This window comes from Capsicum annuum, chromosome 6 (genome assembly GCF_002878395.1).
Source record: "Capsicum annuum cultivar UCD-10X-F1 chromosome 6, UCD10Xv1.1, whole genome shotgun sequence".
NCBI classification, from domain to species: domain Eukaryota; kingdom Viridiplantae; phylum Streptophyta; class Magnoliopsida; order Solanales; family Solanaceae; genus Capsicum; species Capsicum annuum.
The window spans coordinates 183,905,457-183,926,571 of record NC_061116.1 but is presented as its reverse complement, the minus strand read 5'-3'; positions in this window follow the sequence as shown (position 1 = coordinate 183,926,571).

Below are 21,115 nucleotides of genomic sequence, written 5' to 3'. Positions count from 1 at the left end.
AACTGAAATCATATACTGAACATGCATAACTGAAAACATGATTACATGACTGAGCCTGAAACATGATACATGACTAAACTAAATTTGTGAAAGAATGCAAAGACATGAGAATAATTATATAGCTGGAACTGAGGATGGAAATGAGTTTATCTAAGAAGAACTATTACTTTAAGCTGAGTCTGAGTTTATAGAGAAAAGATGAGGGTACTTGGTACGCATATCTACTTCTACTTCCTAAGTGGCTTCCTCAACAGACTGGTTTGCCAAAGAACTTTGACCAAGGGAACTTCTTTGTTCCTTAGTCTACAAATCTAATGATCAAGGATCTCGACTAGGATTTCTTCATAAGAAAGGCGATCCTAAACATCTGTGCTTTCTAAATGAACTACAACAGCTAGGTCACCAATACACTTCTTTAATAGAGAAACATGTAACATTGGATACACTGATGCCAAATCTGCAGGCAACTCAAGATCGTAAGCTATCTTCCCAAAATGACTCAAAATTTTGTAAGGGCCAATATATCGGGGAATGAGCTTTCCTTTCTTGCCAAATATCTTCACTCCATTCATGGGTGAGATTTTCAAATAGACCAAATCACCAACCTCAAACTCAAGGTCTCTTTTTCTTACATCTGCATTAGATTTTTGACTGCTTTAGGATGTCTTAAGTCTTTTTCTAATCAACTGAACCTTCTCGATTGCATAAAACACCGAATTTGGTCCTATCAAAGCAGCCTTGCTTGCCATAAACTAACCAATAGAAGATCTACATCTCCTCCCATAGAGATTCTCAAATAGAGCCATCTGAATACTGGAGTGATAATTGTTATTGTAGGCATACTCGATCAATGGTAAGTAATCATCCTAACTACCCTTAAAGTCAAGAACACACGCCCCCAATATATCCTCTAAGGTCTGAATGGTCCTCTCTGTCTGACCATCTGAGTCTAAAAAGTTGTACTGGTATGAACTTGGGCACCAAGACCCTTCTGAAAAGCCTTCCAAAAGTGAGAGATAAACTGAGTACCTCTATCTAAAATAATAGACAATGGGATTCCATCCAACCTAACCAACTCTCTAATCTAGCAAGCTGATCAATCACCTGAGCTAACCTTTTTTCTATCATTCTCAACATGAACAACACTACCTATAGACAATCTACTAAGGGTGTCTGCCATTATATTGGCCTTGCTCGAATGATACAACACACTCATATCATGATATTTCAACAACTCTAACCACATTCTCTAACAAAAATTTAAATCTTTCTATGAGAACACATACTATTAACTTTTGTGATCTGTGAACATATCAACTTGAACTCCATAAAGATAATGCCTCCAACTTTTCAAGGAAAAAACAACAACTGCTAACTCAAGATTATGGGTAGGGTAATTCTTTTCATGGGGTGTAATCTGTTTAGAGGCATAGGGTATGACTTTACCTCTCTGCATTAATACAAAACCAAGACCAATTCTGGAAATATCACAGTAAATAACAAACCCAGCTGAATCGTATGGTAAAGTCAAGATTGGGGCTGAGGTAAGTCAAGTCTTCAAATCCTAAAAACTTTTTTCACAAAAATCTGACCACTGTAATTTGACTTTCTTCTGATTCAATTGAAACATGGGGGACACAATAGAAGAAAACCCTTCAACAAACCATATTAATAGCCATCCAAACCCAAAAACCTCTTGATATATAATAGAGAGATGGGTCTGGGCTAGTTTCTCACTGCTTTGGTCTTTTGAGGATCAACTCTAATGCTATCACTAGAAATAATATATCCAAGAAAAGCTACTGATCTTATCCAAAACTTGCACTTACTAAATTTGGTGAATAATTGATAGGCGCTAAGAGTCTGCAATAAATTCTGAGATGGTCTGCATGATCATTTTTCACCACGGGAGTAGACAAGAATATCATCAATGAAGACTATGATGAATATGTCCAAGTACTGCTTGAACACTCTATTCATTAAGTCCATGAATGTTGTTGGGGCATTCGTTAGTCCAAAAGATATAACTAGAAATTTAAAGTGACGATACCAAGTTTTGAAAGTTGTCTTCGAAATGTCATATTCTTTGACTCTAAGTTGATGATAGCCGAATTTGAGGTCTATCTTAGAAAAATAACCGGTACCCTAAAGTTGGTCGAACAAGTCATTAATCCTGGAGAGTGGGTATTTATACTTGATTGTGACTATTTTCAACTGACGATAATCGATGCACATTCTGAGAGAACTGTCTTTTTTTTGCATGAAAAGGACTGGAAAGCCGCATGGGGAAATACTGGGCCTGATGAATCCCTTATCTAAGAGATCTTTTAACTATTCCTTTAACTTTTTTAGCTTAGCTGGAGTCATTCTGTAGGGCAGAATAGAGATAGGTTGGGTATCTAGAAGGAGATCTATTTCGAAGTCAATTTCCCTTTTGGGAGGAACTTTGGGAAGGTCTTTAGGGAAAACATCTAGAAATTCCCTCACTACTAAAAATGACTTGAGACTAGGAGCCTCAGAACTAGAGTCTTTGAATCGATCAAGATGGTAAATACACCCCTTAGATATCATTCTTCTTTCCTTGAGATATGACACAATTTTCTCCCTAAGCACTGAATTACTACTCCTCCATTCAATAACTAGTTCATTAGGAAACTGAAACTGAATGACTATATTTCTGCAGTCAACTGAGGCATAACATGACTGGAGCTAATCCATATCAAGATTAACATCAAAATCAGTCATCTCTAACTACACAAGGTCAAATTAGGTGACTTTATGGGATATTGTGGCCGAACAAGTCTTATATACCTGCCTGACTAAAATCGAGACACCTACTAGAGTAGACACTAAGAAAGGTTTTGTTAATAATTTAGGACTAACACCAAAATTAACAGCTATATAGGGGATAACAAAATAAAGTAAAGCCCCGGTATCTAACAAAGCATACACATAAAGATAAAAGACCTGTAACGTACTCATAACCACATCAGGAAAACTTTCCTGATCCTGTCAGGACTAAAGTGCATATATACTATTCTGGCACTGTCCACTGGTGGCACTAGAAGTAGCTCCCTACTGAGTCAGGCGACCCACTAAGGCTGATGACAAATTAGACTAGCTTGGTAGTGCATATCCTTTCCCTTTTAAAAAATGATTGGATACTCACTGACCCAGTGGCCTTAGCTTGCCACACCCAAAATACACATCACTATCAGCCTTGCACACACCCTGATGATTCCTACCTCATTTTCTACAAAGCAAATTGGTATGACTATTGTTCATAATACCTTGGGACTTAGAGCCTGGCACTCTATACCAACTGCCATTCCTGAACTTTGGAGCTGGTACACTAGCTGAAGACAAAACGGGGGATGAAAACTTTTGATGGAATTGAGAAAGATTACCACCCCCTCACTTTGGCTGAGAAAAATTAAAGCTACTTATCTTGTCCCTCTTATTCTCCCTCTCTCTTTCCTTAAGTTTTTATTCCTCAATCTATTGAGCATGGACCGTATCCTGGATATGTCCATATCCTTAATCAACATAGGATTCCTACACTCCTTGACCACACTATCAGATAAACCAAAAACATACTCATTCTAGACCTATTATCTGCAACCACATTAGGAGCATAACTCACCAACTGAGTAAACTTAAGAGAATACTCCTTCACACTCATATTACCCTGCTTCAAATTAATAAACTCCAGCACCTTAGCTTTCCTTAACTCTAAAGGAAAGAAGTTGTCTAAAAAGGTTGTGGCAAACTCCCACCACTCTACAGACCCTGCATCTACGCCCTTATCCTCCTTCCACTACTTATACCAGGTGTGAGCTACATTCTCAAACTGGGAAGTAGCCAACTCTGGACTCTCAGTCAAAGTGACACCCATGGTATCCGTCACCTTTTAAACCATATCAAGAAACTCCTACAAATCCTTCGGAGACTTGGATCTTAAAAACAAAGGGGAATTCATTTGAGTGAAATCCCGAATCCTAGCTGCAGTTGTATTTTCCACTGGATTAGCTGGGGCAATAACGTGCTGATTTATTGTAGAATTTACTAAATAAGCTAAGGTAGTGAATGTAGTTCTGAACTCGAAATGAGAGACGTGCTCATTTAGGGTATTTCCTGAACAGATGGAGGTGTGGGCTGATTTCCATTTCTTCTTTTGTTGTTTCTTTTGGGAGGCATTTCCTATAATGGAATAAAGAATGGATTAGAAAGAGATTCTAAATAGAGCTCATGCTTACTTCCATGACATGAATACTGAAAGAAGGGAAATTTTTCCTAAAATATTTTGTAGCTTCTTGTTAATAAGTGTGGCGTGCTTCACACCCATGCAATAGACTCTGCTCAATGTGGCTTTTCAGACTCCCTAGGATTCACTGAAACCTTAGGATCTGATACTAATTTTCATCACAACCCAAGCCTACCCCTTAGTCGTGACAATGATGGTTACGGTCACAAGTGACCACAAGCTAACCCATGAAGTGGTATCTTCTATAAAAATTAAATAATATACAGATTATGAACATGTGTGGAAATAACTAAATAAATCCATTAGGTTCAAATACTGAAAATACAACTGAATCTGGAAGTCTAAAAATATTGGAAAAAATACTGAAATCCGACTGATAACACTTATAAACTAACTGACTGTCTGAATGTCTGAAAAGCTTCTAACTGATTGACTGTGGAGTTGTTGGGACAAGTCCCCAATTAAATCCGACTAACTAAATAATACTAAACTACTAAATAACTGAAATAAACCATTATGTCCCCAAAAGATGAGGACTCACCACAACTGCTGCTGAGTAATGTTGTGATGTCTAACTGCAATCTGAGAACTGCGCATCCAAACTTATTGTAATACCCCATATTTCATTAGCATAAGATTAAATCTTAGTTCATGAGTTATCCAATATAAATTTTTTTTAAATGCTCATTATTTATCATTTTTAGCCTACCATTGCGTAGGAAATTGAATTATCTTTCTAATGATATAAAATTCACCTAAATCCGATAATCGGGTAAGAAGTTATGGCTATTTTAAGTTTCAGTCATCAAACACCATCATTCAGTCCAGTAGTGCATCGTGGAGTATGCCAAAATGGAAATTGTTAGTTTCTAGTGTTGCTCCATGAAATTGATGCATCGCACCAAGGCTCATTTGCATGTTTGTCAATTTACAGTGTATCAATGTAATCCCACTGCATTGTGGTGAACTTCCAGGTCCAAACCAAAGTGGAAACATGATACCACTGTGTCGAGCCACCTTGTATTTTCTCAGTTGATAATTTCCAGAGACACAGTGCGATAGCGCTACGTTATGCTAGGTGCCTATTTTAAAATATTTTGATGGAAATTAAATGTTTCGTCCATGGTTAACACAATATTTTCCCATTATCTTAACACGCTCAGATACGGGATTTAATCCCTAAAAATGTTTTAAGTTATTACTCACTCAATTTATCCCCAAATCAAAAACATTCTCTCTCAAAACTACAAACCTTAGCTTCAAGAATCTAAGTTAAAACTCAAGAAATTCTCCAAGAACCTCTAAGCACAAGTATTCCAAGGTATTTTAGGTGTACATCTATGGGTCCCTTCCACCCATAGAGTCCAAGAATCCATTTTTTAAACTTCAAAATTTATGATTTGTGATTTCCATACTTGGAATTAATTCTATTCAAGTTCATGATAGTACTTGGGATCCAATTTATGTTTATTTATGAGTTCCCATGAAATTAAGATAGTTATGTGGTGAATTGCATGCTTAACCTTTGATATTGAAATTGAATGTTGTATTCATGCTTACATATGTTGACCATTATCATGTGAATACTCCATACTCCCTAAATGTTTGCTAAATTTCCTATGTGAAGTAAATAGTGGAATCATGACATGTCATTATGTGGTCCTAATCATGTATAAGCTTATGCCCTATAAGTGTTTGATGAAATGCTTATGCGATTTGACTAGTGAAAGCATAACATGTTATTATGTGATCTCATTCATGCACAAGTTCATGTATATCAAGTGTTTGACAAAATGTATAAATGATTTAATTGTTAGCAACCAAGTATTGTTATGCCTTTATGATCATGTTATGCTTTCTTTTTATGCTATCGAGTTCTGGGGGTATTTAACACCCGACAATCTAGTTGCTTACCTATAGCTAGTGTTAGTTACAGAATAGTATCAGTCATATTCAGTAGAACTGAATCAGTTGCAGGACTTAAGAAAACTTAGTAAACTCAATGTCAGTCCGTTCCAGTTTAGTATACTCTATTTAGTGTCTTTCAGTTGGGAGTGGGATTTAGCCCCAAGTGAGTGTAGGGATGACGGCTTCCCCATCAGAGAGGTAGAGTCATTGGTAGCAGTCCCTGTACTCCAGAACTGCGTAGCCAGCACAGGATGAGGAGTCACCCATCAGACTAAGCTTGACAACCTCCCAGGAATCACCCGTCAGACTAGGCTTGGTTCGCCTAAAAGTCACCCATCAATTATATTTGGCATCTTGGTTTTCCAGTGTTAGCACCCGTGGCATGATATTAGCAACCTACCAGTTGGGGTTACAGATTGGACCCCAATCAGTTCAGAGAGGGGCATGTTGGTTAGATGATTACCTCCTACAGTTTTAATTTCATTCTTTAGTTTAGAACTCAATTCAATTCTACAGAATTAGGATTGACAGATATAGTCAATCAGTATCATTAACTTCAAATATCAGTTACTCAGTATCAGAACTCAGTACTTACCTTTAGAAAAGCTTAGTTATAGTATACATATATGCACAGTATTACATACTCAGTATTTACAGTAGTTTTAATTATCCATGTACTCTCATGTTTAGTTACTTTATATCATATAGTCAGCTATTTTTCATGCATATGAACCTTTACATTCAACCTTACCTTATCTAGCATACTAGTACATTCCACATACTGATGCATACTTTGTTTTTGTGCTATGATGTCTCATATCATAGGTTCGGATGCTCAGGTTCCTGACCGCACTTAGGAAGATCCAGTCAGCAGTTGTAGATTTAGTAGAGAGTCCTCATCTATCAAAGATGTACTTTTATTTCAGTATTTTAATTTATCAGTAGTTAAGTCATTGGAGTTAGTTGGGGGTTTATCCTATCAACTCCATATTCAGATAGTTCAGTTAGAGGCTTTCAGACTAGACCAATTCAGATAGTGTTTAGTTTTTAGATGTTTTACCAGATATTATTTTTTATTAGTACTTAGATTTTAAACGTTATGGCAATTCATCCTAATTCCATATTTATTTCAGTATTATTATTCAATGCTCATAGCAGATATCAGTCATGGGTTCGCTTGTGGTCCTTCGGGGTCATAACCACCGTGTGACGTCCAGGGTGTACTCTTAAGGCATTACAAACTTGGTATCAGAGCCTAAGTTTCAACAGAGTCCTATGGATTTTGAAAGCTGCATCAAGTAGAGTCTTGTACATGGGTGTGTAGCGCACTGCACTTATGGACAGGAGGATATGAGATGTTTTAGGAAAAGTTTCCCGTCTTTCAGTGTTCATGTTGTATGAGTGAGCAAGTCTAATCCTTTTTTTCCTTTAGGTTATAGAACATGCCTCCCAAAAAGACTAAAAAAGGAGAACCGAAGTTCAGTCAGCACCTCAGCCTATTCAGGCAGATCCCCTGAATTAGCATGTCTCCCATGCAGAATTCAAAGTTGTTTTTACTACATTAGCTAATTCAGTGGTTGCTCAGAATAACCTACAGGTTGTTGCCCTATCTAGGTATGAGGTTTATACTCAGCAGAGTAAGGGGGGAGAAGCATATAAAGAAAGAAAGAAAGAATAAGACAATCAGAACAACTGGTTTTAGGCCAAGGTTAGAGAGTGGCAATCGTTTCCAATTCTATCAGAATTCACAGCCCCAAATACTTATGTTGCTAGTGCTCTAGTGCCAAAGTTTAGAAATGTCAATCGAGATAGCACGTCAGATTCTAAGTCTCAAGGTAGCATGAAAAGAGTTCATACCCACCCATTTTTCTAGAAATATAGTAGAAATCACCAGGGTGTGTGTAAGGTTGGCAGTGACGTATGTTTTGGATGTGGTAATCCAGGTCACAAGATGTGGGAGTGTAGAGTAATGGATTAGAGAGGAAAGATTTGTGCCAACAAGGTCAGTCCAATTATCCTTCAGCTCAGTTCGGTTGCCCGAACCAGCAGGGTGTTACTTCTAGTCCCACTAGTGGGCAACGCCCCAACTGGATTTATGCCCTTAAGTCTAAACAAGACTACGAAAGTTCTCCTAACATGGTCACTGGTATGTTACATATCTTCCATTTACATATCCATGCCTTATTAGATCTAGGAGCTTCTCTATTTCATGTAACTCCTTGCATAGCAGTCAACTTTAAAGTCAGACTAGAAATCTTAACAAAACCTTTCTTAGTGCTTACCTCAATAGGAAAATCCATTCCAGCCAGACCAGTATACATGAATTTCTCAATTATAGTATTTTAGAAAATACCTTCAGTTAATTTAAGTAATAGAGTTATTCCATTTCAGTTTGCTAATGAACCAATCATTGAATGAAGGGGTAGTACCATAGTTTTAGATAATTTAAGTTTAAATGTTTTAAGATTGAACTAGTAGAAAGAAGAGTTGAGAATTCTAAGCTATTCAGTGTTGAGGTTGTTATATGATAATTGTTAGGGCAAAAGAAAACTAAGAATTTTATGTTAGAAGGAAGTACTAGCAGTGGACCTTACATTATCAGTAGTCCTTCAGAATGAGTTTAGTGTTTATGAGTATTTTCATATCTCAGACTCTGGAGTAAAGTGGTCTCAGTCCTATTTAAAGTTTATTAAGTGCCTCACGGTCTTAGAATAACGGCTTTAAGCTAAGGGAGAGATGGTAGAACAAGTAACCAAGTCAGACTTTTACATTTTAGTAGTAATGTAAGTATATATAGAGAAGCAGTATGAGAGGTTGATGCCCAAGTTATCCTTACCTCAGTGCAAAGTTTTACACTTCAGCTATCACGATATCTATGCATGCCTTACATATCAGCTCTATGATCATAATTTCTATTTGTGCACCTTATCAAAAATTTTGTATGTTTACAGTTTATAGTATAAGGAGTTCCAGTTTCGTCAGTGTTATGAATTATATTCCATGAATACAGAAACTCCAAACTCAGGTCATGCAACTCATGACTCATGTACTTATGCCTTACAGTGTGCTCAGTTTCCATGACTTATGCTATACTCCTAATGATCAGTTAAATTTAGATTTATGTCATGTAGATCTTCAGTTTAGATCTCTTGATAAAGTCTAGGATATTGATATTCTATTCCTCAGGCCTCAGTTAAGTGTCAAGTTTAGTATAGTGTCCATTCATGCTTCAAGTCCTCATGTTGTAACCTTCAATGAACTCTTCTTATTTAATGATGTTGTGATGATTTGTTGCTTAGATGGGAGGAAGCAAATGTTTAACGTTAAGAAAATATTGTTGTATGCTTGTTTTACCCAAGGCTGTAGTTATAAGGATAGGCTTGAATGTCATGTTAGTGTACAGGTTAATAGTTAGCAAGAGGTTGTATTTAGTTATTGGAGGGAAAATCAGAATTCTTCCTGAGATAGGAAGTTGAGAAATTCAAAGTGTGAATGTATATTCAGATATGTCAGTCCTTATAGAATTATAGGTAGTTTTGGAAAGGTAGTTTATGAGGTCGAGTTACCTTCAGAACTAGATTCAGTACACCTAGTATTCCACATCTCCTTGTATAAGAAATGCATTGGTGGCCCAGTAGTCATAGTTCTCTTAGAGGGCATAGATATTTAGAATGATCTCTCTTTCGAAGAGGTTCCAGTCCAGATCCTCGATCACCAGATTCGCAGACTGAGGAATAAAGCAGCTCCCTTAGTTAGAGTCCTTTGGTGGAATTATTTTGCAGAGGGAGCTACTTGGGAAGTAAAAGAAAATATGCAGACCAAGTATCCTTACCTCTTCTCTACAACCTGAGATTCGGTTTAAGAAGACAGTCTTTCTTAGCTTTACTCAGTTCCATGTTCAGCTATAACTATAACCTGGTATCCATTACCATTGCATATTCAGTCATGAATTCATGTATCTATTCAGTCATGTAGTTATGCATCAGATATGCATGTTATTATGTGATCCCATTCTTGTATAAGTTCATGTATATCAAGTGTTTTACAAAATGTCTAAATGAGTGAATTATTAGCAAGCAAGTATTGTTATGCCTTTATGATCATGTTATGCCTTTCTTTTTACGCTATTGAGTCCTAGGGTATTTAATACCCAACAATCTAGCTGTTTACCTAGAGCCAGTGTTAGTTTCAGAATAGTATCAGTTATGTCCCAATCAGCAGAATTAAGTTAGTTACCGAACTCAGTCAGTTATAGGACTCAGGAAAACTCAATAAACTCGGTATTAGTCCAGTCCAATTCAGTATACTCTATTTAGTGTCTTTCAGTTGGGTGTAGGATTTAGCACTGAGTGAGTACAGGGATGATGACATCCCCATCAGAGAGGTAGAGTTATTAGTAGTAGTCCCTGTACTCTAGAACTACGTAGCCAGCGCAAGATGAGGAGTCACCCGTCAGACTAGGCTTGACTACCTCCTAGGGGTCACCCGTCAGACTAGGCTTAGCTCCTCCTAGGTGTCACCCATTAGTTAGGTTTGGCATCCTGGTTTTTTAGTGTTAGTACTCATGGTACGGTATTAGCACCCTTCCAGCTGGGGTTATAGGTTAGACCCCAATCAGTTCAAAGAGAGTCATGTTGGTTAGATGATTACCTCCTACAGTTTCAGTTTTCATCTTTAGTTTAGAACTCAGTTCAGTTCTACAGAATCGGGACTGTTAGACACAGCCAATCAGTATCAGTAATTCAGTTATTAGTAACTTTAGATATCAGGTACTCAGTTATCAGAACTCAGTACTTAGCTTCAGAAAAACTCAGTTGTAGTATACATATATGCACAGTATTACATACTCAATATTTACAATAGTTTCAGTTATCCATGTACTCTCATGTTTAGTTACTTTATATCATACAGTTAGTTATTGTTCATACATATGAACCCTTGCATTCAGCCTTAGCTCATCTAACACACTAATACATTTTATGTACTGACGCATACTTTCTCTTTGCGCTATGATATCTCATATCATAGTTTCGAAAGCTCAGGTTCCCGACCGTGCTTAGGCAGATCCAGTCAGCAGTCACAGATTTAGTAGGGAGTCTTCATCTATCGAGGATGTACCTATATTTTAATATTTTAATAGTTCAGTAATTGGAGTTAGTTGGAGGAATTGTCCCATTAACTCCATATTCAGACATTTCAATTAGAGGCTTTTAGACTAGACCAGTTCAGACAATGTTTAGTTTTCAGATATTTTACTAGATACTATTATTTATCAGTACTTACATTTTGAACCTTATGACAATTCAGCCTAATTCTATATTTATTTCAGTAGTATTATTTAGTGCTTACAGCAGATATTGGTCATGGGTTAACTTGTGGTCCTTTGGGGTTGTAAGCACCATGTGATGCCCAGGGTATACTCTTGGGTCATTACAAGAATGGTATCAAAGCCTAAACATCAATAGAACCTTAGGGAGTCTAAAAGTCGCCTCAAGTAGAGTCTTGTACATGGGTGTGTAGCACGCCACACTAATGGACAAGAGGTTATGAGATGTTTTAGGAAAAGTTTCCCTTCTTTCAAAGTTCATATCATGCGAGTGAGCATAATCTCAATTTAAACTCTTAGTCTAATCCTTCTCTTCCTTCTGGTTACAGAACATGCCTCCCAAAAAGACTAATGAAAGGAGAACCAAAAATCAATCAGCACCTCAGCCCGTTCAAGAAGATCCCCTGAATGAGCACGTGTCCTATGCGAAATTAAGAAATTCTTAGTCCCAAATCCTTCTGTAGCTAGCGCTCCAGTTCCAAAGTTTAGAAATGTTAATCAAGATAGCATGTGATATTCTAAATCTTAGGGTAGTATGAAAAAAGGTCGTACCCACCCACTTTGCCAAAAATATGGTAGAAATCATCATGATGTATGTAATTCTGGTAGTGACGTATATTTCAGATGTGGTAAGACAGGACATAGGATATGGGAGTGTAGAGTAATAGATCAGAGGGGAAAATATTTGTGCCAACAGGATCAGTCCAACCATCCTTCAACTCAGTCCGGTCGCCCAAACTAGCAGGGTGCCACTTCCAGTGCCACCAATGGGAAATGCCCAAATAGGCTTTATTTCCTTCAGCATAGAAAATATTAGAAAAGTTCTCCTAACGTGGTAACTGGCACGTTACAGATCTTTCAATTACATAACCATGGCTTATTAGATCCAGGAGCTTCTTATTTCTTGTAACTCCTTGCATAGCAGTCAACTTTAAAGTCAGACTAGAAATCTTAACTAAACCTTTCTTAGTGCTTACCTCAGTAGGAAAATTTATTCCAGCCTGATGAGTATATAGGATTTTCTCAGTTATAGTATTTTAGAAAACCCCTTTAATTAATTTCAGCAATAGAGTCGTTCCATTTCAGTTTCCCGATGAACCAATCATTGAATGACGGGTAGTACCTCAATTTCAGATGATTTAAGTTTAAATCTTTTAACATTGAGCTAGTAGAAAGAAGAGTTAAGAATTCTAAGCTAGTCAGTGTTGAGGTTGCTATATGATGATTGTTGGGGTAATAGAAAGCTAAGAATTTTATGTCTGAAGAAAGTGCTAGCAGTGGACCATACATCAATAAGAGTAGTCCTTCAAAATGAGTTTAGTGTTTACGAGTATTGTCATATCTCAGACTGTAGAGCAAAGTAGTCTCAGTCCGATTTAGATTTTATTAAGTGCCTCACGGTCTTAGAATAATGGCTTTAATCCAAGGGGGAGATGGTAGAACAAGTAACCAAGTCAAACTTTTAGATTTTAGTAGTAATGTTAGTATGTGTAGAGAAATAGTGGGAGAGGTTGATACCCAACTCATCCTTACCTCAGTGCAAAGTTTTGCACTTTAGCTATCATGATATCTACTCATGCCTTACATGTCAGCTTTATGATCATAGTTCCTATTCGTGCACCTTATCAAAAATTATGTATGTTTACAGTTTTTAGTATAAGGAGTTCCAATTTCTTCAGTGTTATGAATCATGTTCCTTGAATACAAAAACTCCAAACTTAACTCATGCAGCTCATGACTCATGTACTCATGCCTTACAGTGTGCTCAGTTTCCATTACTTATTCTCTACTCTTAATGATCAGTTAAATTCAGATTTATGTTATGTATATCCTTAGTTTAGATCTCTTGATAAAGTCCAGGATGTTGATGTTCTATTCCTCAGGACTCAGTTAAGTGTCAAGTTCAGTATAGTGTCCATACATACTTCAAGTCCTCATGTTGTAACCTTCGGTGAACTCTCCTTATTAAATGATGTAGTGATGAGCAGTTTCTTAGATGGAAGGGAGTAAATATTTCATGTTAAGAAAAGATTATTGCATGCTTGTTTTACCCAAGGCTGTAGTTATAAAGATAGGCTTGAATATCATGTTAGTGTATGGGTGAATAGCTAACAAGAGATTTTATTTAGTTATTAAAGGGACAATCAGAATTTCTCCTGAGATAGGAAGTTGAGAAATGCAGAGTGTGAGTGTACATTCAAATCCTCAATTTATGCCAGCCCCCATCCTGTAGCTATTAGAACTCAGTCACTGTCTCAGTTCAGCATTCTGTACAAAACTCAATCCAGTTTCAGATTTACTTAAACAAAGTGCACAGTTATCAGTTATTCAGTTGTCAGTATCTTAGTATTTTAGAATTATGTTATGCGTTTAGTCTTGCATTCCTAGATAATACCGTTTCCATGAATTCATTCTCAGTTACCTCATGTTCCTCAGTCAGTCCTTACCTTAGATGCATCGTACTCTATAGTTTCAGTCCAGTTATTCAGGTTTAGTACAGTTCAATCTTACAAGACTGGTATACATCTATCAGTCATCCAGTTAATCAAATAAGATGGTATGTTTACATATTCGTGCTCAGTGCCCATGCGAATATTTTTAGTAGCCCCAAGTGAAATACGGTGTTGAAGTAGAAATTACAGTTGAGGGAATAGTTGAGAAATGTGGCTAGGATGGTAATCTAGTAGTTTCAGTGCATGAGGTGTAGTAACTCTGTCTTAGATGACGTTTGGTAGGCCTCGCCCCATATTATAAAATTATATCCATGATGTGATTTGTTATCAAAATGTCATATTCAGACCATGCCAAGATTTTCTTTCTCTCTAAAGTCAGTAGAACTTTGTAGAAAGAGTGTCAAGAAATGCTCTAGTTGAGTATAAGTTTTCAGCATGAGATAGTCCGCATAGCCAGCAATTCAGTTTAACAGTCAGGCAGAAAAGTTCATATGTTTTCCCATCTTTCCATCTAGTCGTAGTATTCAAAGTCTCATGAAGGTAACCATTCCAACCAGGTAGTTGCGTATTCAGCCCAGTTCATGTGTCATACCTTAGTTTTAGGCCTCAGATATTTAGTCACGAATCAATCCATAGGTGCCTCGTGCATCATCTCAATTATTCTTTGGAATCCCAGTCAAGTCAGCATTCTTCAGGGGACATAATGTCCCAAGAGGGAGATGCACTATAACCCCCCCTCGAAGTTTTCATGACCTAAACTTTCCATGTTCTTTTCACATAATGAATCCAATTTGGAGTAGTGGGTACTCCCAAGTTGACCCTTAAGTACCAAACCTAATCGTAAATTATGTATTCAGGGTTCAGTTCAGTTCATGTATCACGTTTCAGGTTTAGTTTCGTTCTCAAGTTCCCATTCATGTGTGTTCAGATAATGATCTTAAGTTGAGATTGGTGATTCTGTATTCTTGAAAATCTCTCTTATGAAGAGAGTGAAGAGGTTTTACAATAAGGGAAAACTTGTCCCCGATATGTCGGTCCTTATAGAATTCTCAGTCATTTTGGAAAGGTAGCTTATGAGCTCGAGTTGGCTTCAGACCTAGCCTCAGTACACCCAGTATTCCACGTATCTTTGCTAAATAAATTCATTGGTGACCCAAGAGTCATAGTCCCTTAGAGGGCATAGATATTCAGAAGGATCTCTCTTTCGAAGAGGTTCCAGTCCAGATTCTCGATTGTTTCGCAGACTGAGGAACAAAGAAGTTCCTTTAGTCAAAGTCCTTTGGCGAAATCAGTCCTTTAGGAAGCATAAGTATATATGTGTACTAAGTATCCTCACCTCTTCTCCACAACCTTAGATTCAGCTTAAGATGACAGTCTTTCTTAGCTTTACTCAGTTCCATGTTCAGCAATAATTATAACCTGGTATCCATTACCGTTGCATATTCAGTCATGCATTCATGAATCAGTTCAGTTATGTAGTCATGCATCAAATATGTATGTTCAATGTGTAAACTCAGTTTATCAGTGTCTCAGCTCAATCAGTCTCATTCGATGATGATTTTTCCTAAGGGGGAGATATTGCAATACCCCGTATTTTCTTAGCTTAAGATTAACTCCCAATACATGAGTTATCCGATATAAATTTTTTTTTGAAATGCTCATTATTTATCAGTTTTGTTCCATCCATTGCATAGGGAATTCAATTAGCTTTCCAATAATATAAAATTTGCCTAAATCCGATAACCGGATAAAAAGTTATGGCTATTTTAAGTTTCAATCATCAAACACCATCATTTAATCCAGTAGCGCGTCGCGGATTATGCCAAAATGGAAATGGTTAGTTTCTAATGTTGCTTCGCGCATTGGCGCATCACACCAAGGTATCAACGCGATCCTACCACTTCGCGATAAACTTCTAGGTCCCAACTAAAGTGGCAACGTGATACCACCGTATCACACCACCATTCATTTTCCCAGTTGGTAATTTCTAGAGACACAGCGCGATAGCGCTGCGTCATGCCAGGTGCCTATTTCAAAAAAATTTTACAAAAATTAAATATTTCATCCAAGGTTAAAACAGTATTTTCCCATGATCTTAACCCACTCAAATACGGGATTTAATCCCTAAAAACCTTCTAAGTTATTACTCACTCAATTTATCCCCAAATCAAAAGCATTCTCTCTCAAAACTACAAACCCTAGCTTCAAGAATCAAGGTCAAAACTCAAGAATTTCTCCAATAACCTCAAAGAACAAGTATTCCAAGGTATGTTAGGTGTTCATTTATGAGTCCCTTCCACCCATAAAGTCTAAGAATCCATTTTTAAAACTTCAAGATTTATGATTTATGATTTTCATGCTTGGAATTGAATGTATTCATGTTCATGATAGTAATTGGGATCCAATTCTTGTTTAATTATAAGTTCCCATGAAATTAAGATAGTTATGTGGTGAATTATATGAATTGCATGCTTAACCTTTGATATTGAAATTAAATGTCGTATTCATGCTTACATAAGTTTACCATTATTATGTGAATAATTGATACTCCCCAAGTGTTTGCTAAATTTCCTATGTGAAGTAAATAGTGGAATCATGACATGTTATTATGTGGTCCCAATCATGTACAAGCTTATGCCCTACTAATGTTTGATGAAATGCTAATATGATTTGACTAGTGATAGCATGACATGTAATTATGTGATCTCATTCATGCACAAGTTTATGTATATTAAGTGTTTGACAAAATGTCTAAATGAGTGAATTGTTAGCAAGCAAGTATTGTTATGCCTTTATGATTATGTTATGCCTTTCTTTTTACTCTATTGAGTCCTAGGGTATTTAATACCCGACAATCTAGCTATTTACCTAGAGCTAGTGTCAGTTACAGAATAGTATTAGTCATGTTCCAATTAGTAGAATCTTGTCAGTTATAGAACTCAGTCAGTTATAGATTTAGGAAAACTCAGTAAACTCAGTGTCAGTCCAGTCCAGTTCAATAAACTATGTTCAGTGTCTTTTAGTTGGGAGTAGGATTTAGCACGGAGCGAGTGTAGGGATGATGGCTTCTCTGTCATAAAGGCAAAGTCATTGGTAGCAGACCCTGTACTCCAGAACTGCGTAGCCAACACAGGATGAGGAGTCTTCCATCAGACTAGGTTTGACTACCTCCCAAGGGTCATCTGTGATATTAGGTGTAAGTCCCCATAAAGTTCCCTCGTCGTTAAGTCTTTTGAAATGAATCAAAAGAAGCCTTACACTTAGAAATTTTTATAAGTTCTCAACACTTAGTTTATTTTTGAACCTTCAAACTTAGGGGAATTATTTATCGACCTTTCCAACCTCCGTTTATTGATTTTTTAGTTGCATCACGATGGGAAAAGGTGAGAGTATATCTCGGGTGAGTTTTGGAATTGTAAGACGAGCCTAAAGGTGTGTTTGGGTTTCAAAAATAGTAGCTAAAGTCTATAGGGAGGCGCCGCCCAGCTTAGCAAAGGCTCTGGGCAAGGCACCACCCAGTTAAGCAAGGTGCCGCCCTAGCCATAGCCTTTTTTCCTAGTTTTCAGCTTCTTTCCTCTGTCTCCTTAAGGATAGAAATGGTTTTTTCCTTCACTTTATCATCCTTAACATGGGATTAAATCCCCAAGACACCAAAATTAGTTTAATTTCTCTCAAAATCACCAAGGGCATTCATTAGGGCGTCAACCTAAAAATCCAAATATCTTAAGATCCAACCGTAGGTTTTCAATAATTTTTCAATATTTGGATTCCCCATTGCGAGGGATACAAGAAGCACCTATCAATTGTACGAATAGCATCCCAAAAAGTAAGAGTCCATAATTTCAGGTATGTGAGGTTTGGACAAGAACAATCTTTCGTTCTTGTGCCCAAAAGTTTTAGATTTTCTTAAAGAATTTTGTATTTCCAAGATGAATTCATATTACTTTGCTATATTTCAAGTTTATGAGATTATAGATTTGTTCAAGTCTTGAATTGAATGATTATTTTGTTCAATTATGATCTAAATTGAGAGTTCATGATATAAATTACACATTCCTATATTGATATCAAGTTTCCAAGAATCTCCAAGAGTTGTTGTCATGAGTTGAACTTTATTGTGAAATTGTGAGTCTTCGAGGATGAATTATTTATACTCTAAGAAGTGTACTTATATTTCTATGTTGTTGAGATTTTAAAACTTTGATGAAAAGTCTATCGAGATTTCAAGAAAAGAATTGAGTTTTGATCCTAAACTAAGAGATAAATCCTCATTATTTGTTTGATTTGAGATAAAGGGGAAGCATATTGACTCCCATTTCATATTGTTGAATTGTTTAAGGTGTATTTTCTTAAAGTTCTAAGATAAGTGAGGGAGTAGTATTTAGCACCGAGTTGGGCTTGATTTCGAGGTCTCATGCCCCAGAAATGTGTGCCCCCATAGGTTTCTAATTTACCCCAAGTGTGTTAAGCTAGTGATCACTAAAAGTTAAAGGTTCTACTTCGATGGAAAGGATAGAATAGCTCTCCCTAACGTGGGCAAGACGTTGGACTCCATGTAGCTCACATGGTTTATGTCGGTTAGAAAAAACTCCCAAAGTTATATAATTTTGAGTCCCAAGTGTCCCAAAGTCTCTAAAGTTTTCTAGAGTCTCAAGTCTTAAAGTTCCTAAAGTATCAAGTTCTTGAGTTTTAAAGAAGTTTTTCTATCCTTAAGCTAAAAGTGTAAGTTTGAAGATATATTGATTTTGAAGGCTATGACCCTATGATTCCTAAAGTTTTCAAGTGTCATGATTATTAAGTTCCCAAGAAGTTTCTTATATTCATGAGATTATAGCTTATGTCCTGAAAGTTGATATTTTAAGCTTTTATCTAATTTACAAGTTGAGAACAGAGAAAGAATACCGATCGAAAATAAAGTAAAATGACTCACGTGATTTCTATTATCTGTTTCCAACTTATGAGAATTTTATTCAAGCTATGTGAGTCATCTATTATATCATGCATGTTTTCTATTAAGACTTATGATATTGTTTAACTATTGGATACACCCCCATATACTCAGTACAACCTCAAAGTACTGATCCACATATACGTCTATGTGCTACATTATCTCATAATGTAGGTATCAGTTCAATTGTAACACACATACTATATTCAGACCATTGCAGCTTCCAGTCAGCAGGTGATAAGTCCTTTTGATTCAAGGGCTTGATTCAGTTCTACAGTTTGATATTTTCTTTATTCAGTCATATTGATTTGGGATGCTTGGGGGTCATGTCCCGGCTACCTAAAGTCAATACTAGTAGAGGCTTCATAGACAGTCAGTAGAAGTTGATGTATTCAGTTTTAGTTTTGTTTCTAAGAGCATAGTTGTAATCTTGTAAATTCAGTTTTGTATAGAATGGATTCAAAAAGAGTTATTTTCCGCTAATTTTGTACAGTTTTATGTATTTTATTTAGTTGTGTATGAGTTATGCAGTAGAAGGGTTAGCTTAGGGTCACTTGTGACCCTAAGCACCGTGTGACATCTTGGGACTCATTTTTAGGGTATTACAAACTTGGTATCAGAGCACAGAGTTCAAGAGTCCTAAGGTGGATATGAAGCCATGTCTAGTAGAGTCTTGTGGAATAGTACGGAGATATTTGTACTTTTCTTTGAGAGGCTAATGGGGATTTAAGAAATGTTTCCCTTTTTTCAACTCTCAGATCATGCCATAAAAAGGTCCTCTAAGAAGCTTATACAGATTCTCATCTTACTCTATTTTGGTCATATCTGCCTTATTTTCAAGGTATCAGAAATAGTCAAGCTTAAATCTTCACAGATAGTTATGGGATTATAAGAGGGATAGAAAGTATCTTATCAGTGCTTTTGAGTTCCAAATATTGAAGTACTTTATCATGTTTGTAGAAATCATACACTAATCCCAAGTCAGATGTGTTTTTAGATTCCTCCTCAGAATCCATAATGATAACTTATACTTCCCTATCTATGTATTATTCTTGAGATAACATGATCAACAAGTCTCAGTTTCTCCCAGATAATGCTCCTATATTTGCTAGTAGAAGTTTTAGAAGTTACACAAAGGGCTTGAGAGAAGCTCTCTAGTGTGTTATAAGTCCCTCAAGTTTAAAGTTATGTCCTCATTCTTATAAGTCACTCAGTTAAGACAAAGAAAGATGTGTATTCTTTGAATGTTGAATATTATGTTTTAAGTTTCTATCTCTTGTAACCTTGTTATTATTGTGTTATTGATAAATCTAAGTCTAGTGAAGTTGTATGGGGATCTTTCGATTCACTAGCATAGTTGCTTTGTCATTCATCTCATTTTCTTATTCAAAAAAAATCAAAGTCTAGTGAAGTCGTGTGAGGCCTATTTTGATTCACTAGTAACTTGTTGTTCATCTTGTTATCCTTGTGTTGGTTGGAACTGGGGGTTTAAAGGTGTAGTGACATGAAGGGTGGTAAGTGCGATTTATTAAATATATGTATAGCCGAATCTTTTTGCATATAATTGAGTTAGTAATGAAGTGATATGTCCTTGTGTGTTAGTTTAGTAGAAGGTTGAGAAGGAGTTATTAGTTAAGGTGAATTGATGTTTGCTTGAAGTGTGAGGAGAGTTGTTTATAATGTTTGTTTTGCTAGAAAGGTATAAGTTATTGATGAAAATACTTGGTAGATAGTAATGATATGTAGAAGGAGGATGTGTTAATGGATTTTAAATAAGATAGATCATAGGGTTGTGATTAATCCTTATTGTTATAAGGTTTTAACATACTAGAATCTTTGGATGTTTAACAGGTAAGAATAGTTGATAAGATTATGGTCGATCATAGCGAGAATGAGATACTAAGTTTGAATAGTAGATGATGAGCAGGGTGGTTATAATGATTGGTGTGTTGTGAATTTTAGACGTACAGGAATGATCTAGTAGGCTTGAACAGTGTGTGAAAGAGCTTAAGTTTATTTGATTTGTAATCAAGTCTAATATTGTAAGCATGATATACAAGTACACCCAAGGTGCTATGGGACTGCATTATTTTCGAGGATTATTGCATGTTGTGTTGTTAGTAGTATCATTGAGTTGCTTGGTGGAGAAAGACTCGTTAGATAATGTAAGATGTTCTTGATAACTAAGTTAAGGAGTTATGATTGAAGATATTGAG